This window comes from Triticum aestivum, chromosome 3D (genome assembly GCF_018294505.1).
Source record: "Triticum aestivum cultivar Chinese Spring chromosome 3D, IWGSC CS RefSeq v2.1, whole genome shotgun sequence".
Classification (NCBI taxonomy): Eukaryota; Viridiplantae; Streptophyta; class Magnoliopsida; order Poales; family Poaceae; genus Triticum; species Triticum aestivum.
This window is the reverse complement of record NC_057802.1, coordinates 416,700,861-416,713,569: the sequence shown is the minus strand read 5'-3', so window position 1 is coordinate 416,713,569 and position 12,709 is coordinate 416,700,861.

Genomic DNA, 12,709 nt, shown 5'->3' with positions numbered 1-12,709 from the left:
ATAAGAGAGGCTGACAGGGGGGGTCCCACATGTCAGGTTTAAACCTCGCCGGCGCCCGAAGGCTGCGGTGGTCGCCGGCGTCGAACCACGGCAAGACAGGGAGATCGGAGTGTACCAAGAGCTTCAGCGTGTCCTTCCGCGTCGGTGGGTGGTGGACTCGACCGTCGGAGAGCACCACGTCGACGGCGACACTTTCTCCGGCGGACGGCGGCTCGGGTGATGGTGGAGAACTCCGGTGGGTGCTGCAAACTCCGAATTGAAGCGCGGGTCAGAAGGAGGGATGCACTAGAGGGCTACTGGCAAGAAATGGGAGGCAGAGGTGCACGCACGGGAGTGAATCGAGCTGGATCCCGTGGCGGATCGTGGTGGCCGGAGTCGAGGAAGGAGACCTCCTCAGGGCTCTTCCAGTGGCTAGGCGTGCTCTAGGTGGAGTGCAGAGGTGGTGTGTGTTCGAGTTGAAGCTCGGGGCCTCTATTTATAGGCGGATCGAGGGGGTGGCCGTGAACGGAGAATCTCCGGCGAGCAATTACGGCGATGTCGTGGATTGGCAGGGGGTTTAGGCGGTCAGGCAGCATCAGTGGAAGTTACTGGTGTCGTTCCCCCGCTAATCCTTGGTGGTCTTGGCGCAATGGCGCCGGTCCACGGTGGGGTGGCCGCACGGGCACGACGGCGGCAGAGAGCGCGCTCCGCGCCCAGCGGTTCACGACGAGAGTGGCAGCGCGTTCTGGGGAGTGGAAGGCCATGCGGCGATCTCCGGTGGCTTAGGCGGCGCTGGGTGGCGCCGTCTGCGCCGCGCCTCTCTCTGGCGGCCGCAAAGCCGCCGCTGGCGTCGGTCACGGGGCGGCGCACCTCTTCCAGCACGTCGCCGATGTCCGCAAGGCTCCAGGCGCTCGTGCGGTGCAGAGGACAAGGGGGAGGGGACAGGGAACACGGCGACACAGCGGCACTGGCGAGATCGACGTCGGGTTCTGAAGAAAACGACAGTGGTTCAGCCACTGTTAATTGAACTTGACTGTATTTGATTTTGACAATGCCCTGCAGGTGTTCGACAGAATGATTAGGCAAGCAATTTTTTTTTTCTGGAGCTGGGACTTGGTGAGGTGACCACTCAATGCACCCAGAGGCTGCCTGATTTTATTCAGAATTTTTGGAGAAGGATTTGAATGAATTTCATCAAATTTGACAAATCTGGTCCAAACTTGTAGTAAGTGTAGTTTGAAACATTTGAACTGAAGACCAGTGGATCTTCATGGATCTTGGTTGAGGGTTCAAAGGACTAGGGAGGGGAATTGGTTTGGGGGCAAAAATCAAAACAGAAGTGGTAGCTCCTTTGTAAAACCCCAAGGGCTAGAATAGAGGACAGAAATTGTTTTGATAGGATTTAAATGGAAAATAATCATATGGGAAGGTTCAACTTGTTGGATTTGATGCAAATCATGATCCAAAGATGAGGGAAGGTTTAGGAGAGTGGATTTGCACTAAGGCCATGGCAAGAGGGATTTGTTGAAAGTGGTAAAGGATTATTCCAAAAGCCATAGTGCAATTTCAAAGAGATTTTCAAAAGGCATTTTTTCCAAGTGAAAAGCATTTTGGTTTGAGTCCAAATAAAAAAGAAAGGACCTCCAAGACCAACATCAAGTCTTGGGTGAATCCAAGTAAAGCTCTTGCCAAAAAATACTTTGAAAGGGAGGGTTCTTTTGAAGAAAAATTTAAATCACCTCCCTCAAGTCAAACATTTTTTTTTTTGAAAAATCCAAATAAAAATTTGGGTGTCACAACACCTACCCCCTTAGGAAAAATCTCGTCCTCGAGATTTCTGCTGATCCTCAAATAGATATGGGTACTCTTCCTTAAGAAAATCTTCCCTTTCCCATGTAGCTTCATCCTCAGTGTGGTTGCTCCACTGAACTCTGAAAAACTTTGTCGTTTTCTGACGGGTCCTCCGTTCAGACACTTCCAGTATCTTTACTGGTCGCTCTCTGTAGGTGAGATCTGGTTGCACATCAATGCTCTCGTGAGATACATGCTTCTCCGGGTTACTCACACATTTTCTCAATTGGGAGACGTGGAATACGTCATGGACGTCTGACAGCTCCTTGGGTAAGTCTAGTTTGTAGGCCACTGTGCCTCTTCGTGCCTCTACACAAAATGGTCCGATAAATCTCGGGGCTAGCTTCCCCTTAATTTTGAACCGTTGCAGGCCCCTCATAGGAGACACTCGTAGGTATACGGAATCACCGGGTTCAAAGCTGACCTCACGATGTTTTTGATCGTAGTAGCTCTTTTGTCGGCTCTGTGCTGTCTTCAGTCTGTCCCTGATCTGCTTAACTTTCTCCTCGGCCTCTTTAAGCATGTCTGGGCCGAAGATACGGTTGTCACCTGTTTCTGACCAATTCAGTGGGGTACGGCACCTCCGTCCGTACAATGCTTCAAAGGGTGCCATTTGCAAGCTGGCTTGGTAACTGTTGTTGTAAGCAAACTCGGCATACGGCAAACTCTCTTCCCAACTGGACCCATAGGTGAGCACACAGGCTCTCAGCATATCCTCTAGGATTTGGTTCACACGTTCTGTTTGTCCATCAGTCTGAGGGTGGTACGCTGTACTGAAAGCTAGCTGCGTGCCCAGAGCTTGTTGCAGGTGATCCCAAAATTTGGAGACAAACTGTGTGCCTCGGTCGGATATTATAGTCTTTGGGACTCCATGTAAACAAACTATACGGGAGAGATAAAGTTTGGCCAGTCTTTGTGTGGGGTAGGTAGTCTTCACGGGAATGAAATGAGCAACCTTGGTTAGTCGGTCTGTGATGACCCATATGGCGTCATTTCCGCGTTGTGATCGAGGTAATCCGACAATGAAGTCCATTCCTATTTCATCCCATTTCCACTCCGATATCCTGTTTGGCTGGAGTAGCCCTGCTGGCTTTTGATGCTCGGCCTTGATGCGCTGACATGAATCGCAACAAGCAATAAATGTGGCTATATCTCTTTTCATACCGTGTCACCAAAATCTTTCCTGAATGTCCTTGTACATTTTGGCTCCTCCGGGATGGATCGAATATGGGGCGGTGTGGCTTTCGGTTAAGATTTGTTGCTTGAGCTCCTCAATGTTAGGTACGCAAAGTCTGTCTCCGTACCATAATATTCCTTCACTGTCTGTGACGAACTCTGAGGCCTTACCAAGGTTCATTTTCTTCTTTATACCTTCGATGCTGGGATGTCCCTGTTGAGCCTTCTTAGTTTGTTCCACTAGGGTGGGTTGTATCTCCAGATTTGATATGGTGCCCTCAGAGACTAACACCATGTTGAGCCTAGCGAACTCTTGTTGAAACTCAGGCCTCAAGTTTTGGGGACCGTCTTTGTCCGGGCTGGGGTTTCGACTAAGGGCATCACCCACTACATTTGCTTTCCCTGGATGGTAGTGAATGCCGACATCATAGTCCTTGACCAATTCCAACCAGCGTCTTTGGCGTAAATTTAGCTCCGGCTGTGTGAAAATATATTTGAGGCTCTTATGGTCCGTATATATTTCACAGCAATTTCCCAACAGAAAGTGCCTCCATTCCTTGAGTGCATGTATGACTGCTGCTAGCTCCAAGTCATGTGTTGGGTAATTTTCCTCATGTTTTCGCAGCTGCCTGGAGGCATACGCGACAACTTTGCCATCCTGCATTAGCACACACCCGAGACCTTTTCGGGACGCGTCACAATATACTTCAAAACTCTTGTGTATGTCTGGCACGGTTAAAACCGGTGCGGTTGTTAGCTTCTTCTTGAGTTCTTGGAAGCTTTTCTCGCATGCTTCCGTCCATACAAATTTCTTATCCTTCTTGAGCAACTGTGTTATTGGCTTTGCCACAGTGGAGAATCCTTCAATAAATCTTCTGTAATATCCGGCCATTCCCAGGAAACTCCGCACATCTGTAATGTTGGCGGGTGGCTTCCAGTCAAGTATGGCTTTGACTTTTTCTGGGTCTACGGCCACGCCTTCTTGGTTCAATATATGGCCTAGGAAACCAACTTGCCTTAGCCAAAATTCGCACTTGCTAAATTTGGCGTACAGCTGATGTTTCCTTAATTCTCCCAAAACAATTCTGAGATGCTCAGCATGCTCTTCTGGTGTCCTTGAGTAAACCAGAATATCGTCAATGAATACCACAACAAATTTGTCCATGAATTTCATGAACACTTTGTTCATGAGGTGGACGAAATATGCGGGGGCGTTTGTCAGTCCAAAAGGCATCACTGTGAACTCATATAACCCATATCTGGAAGTGAATGCTGTTTTGGGGATATCTTCTGTCCGTACTTTCAATTGATGATATCCCGAACTCAAATCAATTTTTGAGAACACCTTGGCTTGTGCGAGCTGGTCAAACAAATCATTTATCCGTGGCATCGGATATTTGTTTTTGATGGTGACCATATTGAGAGCTCGATAGTCTATACACAGTCTCAGTGTCCCATCCTTTTTCTTGGCGAACAACACTGGCGAACCCCATGGTGAGGAGCTGGCCCGAATAAATCCTTTGTCCAATAATTCCCTTATCTGTTTCTTCAACTCTACTAATTCTGAGGGTGCCATTCTATAAGGTTTCTTATAGATGGGAGCGGTGCCAGGTGCTAGTTCGATGCTGAACTCTATCTCTCGGTCTGGTGGCATGCCTGGTAGTTCTTCAGGAAATACGTCAGGAAACTCGCATACCACTGGAACTTTTCTCAGTTCTGAAATGTCCACTTTGTTTAGTTTTGGTTGCCGTGACCGTGGCCTTTCTTGAGCGGTAACCTTTATTGTCTTGCCATGATGGTGAGTGAGAATCACGGTCCGATTGAAACAGTCGATGAATCCTTTGTTGGTGGTCAACCAGTCCATCCCTAAAATGACATCCAGTCCTTTATTCTCCAACACGATGAGATTTGCTTGGAGCTGTAGTCCTTCGAACTCAATGACCACTCCTTGGCAGTAACTCTGCGTGATTTGCTTATTTCCGGGGGACTTGATGATCATAGATTTTTCCAAGGGGAGTATCGGAAAACCATGTTGCAAAACAAAACTCTTCGAAACGAACGAATGGGAAGCTCCAGAATCAAACAAAACCGTGGCAGGTACTGTGTTGACAGGGAACGTACCGAGCACGATGTCTGGGGCATTCTGCGCTTCTTCCCTGGTCACATGGTTCAGGTGACCCTTCCTGTGGTTGTTGTTGGGGTTGAAATTGTTGCGCTTGGGGGCTGGATTATTCCCACCATTGTTTGGCTTGGGGGCCGAGTTTCTCGGCTTTGGGCACTGTTTAGCATAGTGCCCTTCTTCACCACAAGCATAGCATGTGACCCCTGGACGGTACGTGAACTCTTTGTCCCTGGCATGAAACTGTCTGACGGGCCTTGGATCGGTAGTCGTGGATCTCCTTGCTTCTGTCCTGGGAACCTCAGTCTTGTTTCGGTTGCTGCAAGCAAGAGTCGTCTTGTCCCTCTTTCTCTTACGGATATCTTCCAGACTTCGGCGCTCATTCTCCAAGGTAATGGCCTTGTCCACCAGAGTTTTAAAATCCGGAAAGGTGTGTACAATCAGTTGGCATCTTAGTGCTGGTGCCAGGCCGTCCAGGAATTTTTCCATCTTCTTGTTTTCTGTCATGTGCTCGTCGTAGGCATAACGAGATAGCTGGGTAAACTGACCATTGTATTCTGTCACTGACATGCCTCGCTGCTTCAGGTCATCAAATTCTCTCTTCTTGATTTTTATGATGCTCCCGGGGATGTGTGCCCCACGGAAGCCTTCCTTGAACTCCTCCCAGGTGATGTTGTGTTCACTGGGGTGCATGTGTAGGAAGTTTTCCCACCATGCTGCAGCTGCTCTAGTAAGGTAGTGTGGTGCATAAAGCACTTTCTCATGATCTGAACATTGAGCAATAATCAGTTTCCTTTCAATGTCACGGAGCCAATCATCGGCTTCTAGCGGCCTATCGGTGTGAGCAAACGTTGAAGGGCGAGTCTTCTGTAACTCAGACAACTTGGAATGAGGCTGATAGGGTTCACGGTGGTTTCCCATATTGATGACGTGTCTCATCATCTCTTGGTGCTGTTGCTGGCTTTGTTCGAAGAGTCGGCATACTTGAGACAGGGCTGCTTCACTGTCCTGTTGACTGGACTGACCCTAAGTGAAATTGTTGCTAGTCTGTGTCCCATAAACTTCTTCTGGCTGACTGGGCATGGAGCGAGTCCACGGGCGAGACATTTTTCCAGTCTGGGGGTATTATTTTGCAAAACTCATGAGAAGAACTGTGCGTTACAAGGAAAATTTTGCAAAGGCAACAATTTAAAAGACCTCAAGGTTTTCAAGAGAACATAAACAATTTTTGCACGAAGAAAAGACTGCTTAACACAAATCTTACATGCGAAAAACAAACACACGATACATCACTCAGGATGTGCGTACACAATCCTGCCATGTTATTCAAACTAGCATACTCCTCCGGAAAGCAGCGAATATACTAATACAAACTAGCGTACAGATAAAAACACATCATACAAGCAGACATAACGCGCGGCTACTCGGCGCTCTCAGTCGGAGATGGTGACGATGTCCTTTCCCTTGCCGAGGGCAAGACTCAGCGGTCCAGGAGAATCAACCTCCACCTCCTCTCTAGCTGGCTCCTGGCGCGTAACACTGCGCTGTGGTGATGGTGCGGGGGCGACAGGTGGCAGAGCGGGTGCGGCAGGCGGTCTAGCTCTGACTGGAATATGAGCGATGACTCGGTCGAACTCCTCAGTTGTAGGCAGACGGCGAGCAGTGGCCAAAACGGCCGGTGCATAAGAGGCTGAAGACGAGACGAATGTCAGAGGCGGTGCCGTGTGGAGAAGCTCCTTCCTGCTGGCAGGACCGCCCCGGACTAAGTCCATGCGGGCAGCCACAAGATCGTCTACGAGGTTGTCGAAAGACTCCTCCAGAGCCTTGAGGTACTCAACAACCATCTCGATGGCTCCATCTTGCTCTCGCCGATGGCAGGCGAATGCATAGTGACTGGTGTAAGGCACATGGCATGGGAGGTAGCGGTAGCGACGAGTCTTCATCACAGGAAGAATGTCCCGAAGGCGAGCTATCGCCTCACGGGCGGCCATCTGCATGGCATGCCTTTCCGTAGGCATGGCCCTTCCCACAAAACGGAAGTGGCGAGATGCAGAACATCCTCCCTTGAATTGCACCACGGCTTGGTGCATAGACACGTCGTCGCTGAGCTTGTGCTGATAAAGCGTGAACTCCGGACGAGTCGCTGGCCCGATCGCGAGCTTGGTGATGGAGACGAGGAGCTTGACAAACCCCTCGGGCACGTTTGTGAACACTAGATTCTCACAGCTGCTGCCAGCCATCTACAAAAGTAGGCAAAAATTCTGAGTAGTCATGTCATAAATTTATGATGACCAACAGAAAATAGCTACAATTTCAAAACGCTGAAAAAGCACAAAAGACGCTAATAACCGATTAGCGATCACACCTAGTGGCTTCCTACAGTCAGCCTGGCTCTGGTACCAAGCTTGTCACGACCGGTTTTTCAATAAAATAATTATTGAGAGACCAATCCCTTTTACGGACCAGTAAAGAAGAATCCCTTCCCACTGGTAGACAATATCTTGGTCACAGAAGAAAAATACCAGGAGTACTGAATATAATACAAGGTTGAGCGGGGACTGCTCAACAATTTATTACATGCACGCCGATACAACATAACGGCAGATAGGGTGGCATAACTACTAACTCACGATAACAACGGTGGTGGAAAAAATCACAACGGGGTGGGTGATATGACTCCTGAAAGCTACAGCTCTTCGAGCGTCGGAGTGAGGCTCGAGGAGACTTATTGCGGGTGGCGGAAGCGTATAAAATACAAGTGACCAAAATCCAAGATCGCACAGGACTGACTGGGACTCCTCTAGGTGTCGGACGCACTATCAGACTCTTCATCCAAGAGATCGCCTTCGTCAATATCTGGCCAAATCAACAAGCCAGGTGAGTACTATGAAAGTACTCGCAAGACAGTTCGGACATAAGATATAACAAATGTAAACATGAAGCATATGTATAGATTAACCAGTGCGTTCAGACATAGAGATAATAAATACTGGGTGCCAAACGAGGGTCTGAAAGACTCCTCGAGAGGAAACTGCAAGAATAGTAATACTGGTGCCAAACGAGGGTCTGAATGACTCCTCGAGAGGAAACTGCAAGAATAATAATACCGGTGCCAAACGAGGGTCTGAATGACTCCTCGAGAGGAAACTGCAAGAATAGTAATGCCGCAGTCGGGCGTCAGGGCGACACCACATAAAGGGCTTATAACAGAAATAAAAGACAAACATGCCACGGTCGGACGTCTGAGCGACATCACAGAAAGGGCTTATATTGTAGCTCAATAATTCAGTAGCTTGAGAACATAAATTATTACAAGTACGAGACAACATAAGGTTAGTCCATCAGGAATAACAATTAAACTGGGTTTACCACAAGAGCTTGTTCACCGGGGATAAATTTCCACGAGGATAGATATGGATATACTGATCAACCTACTTGATCATGGATACGATAACTTGGAAGGATTTGACTCTGCAGAGTTGTACTTAACCACAGCCAACGGATTTCAGTAGTCACGGGGACTAGTTCCGTTTACGGTGTTTAGGAAGAAACACGTCTAACCAGTACACACCCATTCAACATTCCGAAGCCAGGGATCACCCTCGGCAACGTTCAAGAAAAACCTTGAGACGGGGAGGCTACAACCTCGCGTAGCATGGGATCAAATTTCTATACGCGCGCTCTAAGGGGGTGCCCCCCCTCTCGGTCCCAACCGGAAACACCCATGCCCCCTCACCGGATGACTGGCTTTAATCCTGGGCCAAGGAACCATCATCCCGGCCCCTCTGTTTGGTGTGTACACGGAAAGAGGTTACCAACTTACTAAACCGCATCCTGGCAAAGAAACATGTGGTAGCACGGAAGGGAAAAGAACGATAACGTGACTCCGTCCACGTTAACGTCGGAATTTGTCGGATGACGCAAGGCTAGTATGCTACAACAGTACCACCTTGCTGCCCTTCATGTCACCACATGATTAGGCCATCTCTCACCAGAGATCATCACAACTTTGGAACATGCGGGTAGTTGCCTCACAAGCAACGAGGTGCTCACTGACACTCAGATGCCACGCACAAACTTACACGCAAACATGCAAAACACCTATCATATCAAAGGTTCAAACATGCTTGCCTGGTTCGGAGAAGTCGGAGTCTAGCTCGGCGAAGTTCGCGGCTCCGTCACTTCTCCCGGAACCTACGGCATAGCGAAAACGGGCACTAACGTGAAAACCAACGCGTGCATAAAAACTTCACCAATTTTTTTCCAAATAAATCTCATAAAAAACTAGACAAAATTTTAAGACTGTCAGAAAAAGAATCACTCAAAAATCACTTTTTATTTAAAAGTTATAAAGGTTTCTGTCCAGGGACCCATCTGTAATGAAACAGAAAAGTTCCAGGGTTTTAACTGAGAAAACAGAAAACGGTTCGATTAGAAATGCGCAAGCTCAAAGGGAAAACGTATTTGCCCGAAGGCGCCAACAGAAAACGTTTCGCGAGGGGAAACATAAGAGAGGCTGACAGGGGGGTCCCACATGTCAGGTTTAAACCTCGCCGGCGCCCGAAGGCTGCGGTGGTCGCCGGCGTCGAACCACGGCGAGACAGGGAGATCGTAGTGTACCAAGAGCTTCAGCGTGTCCTTCCGCGTCGGTGGGTGGTGGACTCGACCGTCGGAGAGCACCACGTCGATGGCGACACTTTCTCCGACGGACGGTGGCTCGGGTGATGGTGGAGAACTCCGGTGGGTGCTGCAAACTCCGAATTGAAGCGCGGGTCAGAAGGAGGGATGCACTAGAGGGCTACTGGCAAGAAATGGGAGGCAGAGGTGCACGCACGGGAGTGAATCGAGCTGGATCCCGTGGCGGATCGCGGTGGCCGGAGTCGAGGAAGGAGACCTCCTTGGGGCTCTTCCAGTGGCTAGGCGTGCTCTAGGTGGAGTGCAGAGGTGGTGTGGGTTCGAGTTGAAGCTCGGGGCCTCTATTTATAGGTGGATCGAGGGGGTGGCCGTGAACGGAGAATCTCCGGCGAGCAATTACGGCGATGTCGTGGATTGGCAGGGGGTTTAGGCGGTCAGGCAGCATCCGTGGAAGTTACTGGTGTCGTTCCCCCGCTAATCCTGGGTGGTCTTGGCGTAATGGCGCCGGTCCACGGTGGGGTGGCCGCACGGGCACGACAGCGGCAGAGAGCGCGCTCCGCGCCCAGCGGTTCACGACGAGAGTGGCAGCGCGTTCTGGGGAGTGGAAGGCCACGCGGCGATCTCCGGTGCCTTGGGCGGCGCTGGGTGGCGCCGTCTGCGCCGCGCCTCTCTCCGGCGGCCGCAAAGCCGCCACTGGCGTCGGTCACGGGGCGGCGCACCTCTTCCAGCACGTCGCCGACGTCCGCAAGGCTCCAGGCGCTCGTGCGGTGCAGAGGACAAGGGGGAGGGGACAGGGAACACGGCGACACAGCGGCACTGGCGAGATCGACGTCGGGTTCTAAAGAAAACGATAGTGGTTCAGCCACCGTTAACTGAACTTGACTGTATTTGATTTTGACAATGCCCTGCAGGTGTTCGACAGAATGATTAGGCAAGCAGAAATTTTTTCTGGAGCTGGGACTTGGTGAGGTGACCACTCAATGCACCCAGAGGCTGCCTGATTTTATTCAGAATTTTTGGAGAAGGATTTGAATGAATTTCATCAAATTTGACAAATCTGGTCCAAACTTGTAGTAAGTGTAGTTTGAAACATTTGAACTGAAGACCAGTGGATCTTCATGGATCTTGGTTGAGGGTTCAAAGGACTAGGGAGGGGAATTGGTTTGGGGGCAAAAATCAAAACAGAAGTGGTAGCTCCTTTGTAAAACTCCAAGGGCTAGCATAGAGGACAGAAATTGTTTTGATAGGATTTAAATGGAAAATAATCATATGGAAAGGTTCAACTTGCTGGATTTGATGCAAATCATGATCCAAAGATGAGGGAAGGTTTAGGAGAGTGGATTTGCACTAAGGCCATGGCAAGAGGGATTTGTTGAAAGTGGTAAAGGATTATTCCAAAAGCCATAGTGCAATTTCAAAGAGATTTTCAAAAGGCATTTTTCCCAAGTGAAAAGCATTTTGGTTTGAGTCCAAATAAAAAAGAAAGGACCTCCAAGACCAATATCAAGTCTTGGGTGAATCCAAGTAAAGCTCTTGCCAAAAAATACTTTGAAAGGGAGGGTTCTTTTGAAGAAAAATTTAAATCACCTCCCTCAAGTCAAACAATTTTTTTTTGAAAAATCCAAATAAAATTTTGGGTGTCACACCACCTCTACCGGGATGGAGCCACCTGTCCTTTCAGCCCCCTCACCAGAATCACTTGCGGGTACTCAACGAGCCGACCCGACTTTAATCACCACATGTGTCATGTATAGAGTTTATAAGTATATACCCGTGATCACCGCCCAAGTGATCATGGCCCGATAGTATAGCACAGCAGACGGACAAGAATGTAGGGCCACTGATGGAATACTAGCATCCTATACTAAGCAGTAGGCTAGCAGGTAAGGGTAACAACTGTAGCAACAATGACAGGCTATGCATCAGAATAGGATTAACCGAAAGCAGTAACATGCTACACTACTCTAATGCAAGCAGTATAGAGAAGAATAGGCGATATCTGGTGATCAAGGGGGGGCTTGCCTGGTTGCTCTGGCAAGTAGGGGTCGTCAACTCCGTAGTCGAACTGGGGGTCGCCGGTAGTCTCGGGGTCTACCGGAAAGAAGTAACGGAGGGGGAAGACAATAAATAACAGAGCAATCAAAGCAACACAAAGCGTAACATGACAATACGCGGTGCTAGGTGTGCCCTAACGCGGTAGTAGGTGATATCGGCAAAGGGGGGAAACATCCGGGAAAGTTTTCCCGAAGTTTGCATTTTTCGGACAGATGAAATGGAGGGGGAAAGTTGCAAGTTTGCTATGCTAGGGACGTCTGGCGGACGAACGGACTACGTATTCGGATTCGGCTCGTCGTTCTGAGCAACTTTCATGTAGAAAGTATTTTCATCTGAGCTACGGTTTAAAAGATATGATTTTCTAAAGATTTACTAATTTCTGGAATTTAATTAATCATTTAATTTAATTCGAAATTGGATTTATGACATCAGCATGATGTCATGCTGACATCAGTAGTCAACAGGGGTTGACTAAGTCAAACTGACATGTGGGTCCAGTGGGACCCACCTGTCATTCTCTCTTTAGATTAATTAGGAATTAGCTAAACTAATTACTGTTTAATTAAACTAACTAGTTAATTAGATTAATTAAACAGGATTAATTAACTTAATTAATTAATTAATAATTAATTTTATTAATACATTTTTTTATTCTCTCTTTTTTTAAATTGACGTTCTGGGGCTGGGCCCCACATGTCTGTGGCCCAGAGGGGCCATAGCGGGTTTGGTCCAGCGGGTGCGGGCGCACCCGAGCGAGCGCTCGCCCGTAGGGCGGGACGAGTACGGCAGGGCACCGATGGCGGGGCTCGCCGGCGCGGCTAGGGGCCACGGCGGGCGGAGGCAAGGGGTGGCGCCGGTGCGGGCGCACGCCTAGGTGCGGGCGGTCGGGGGCGC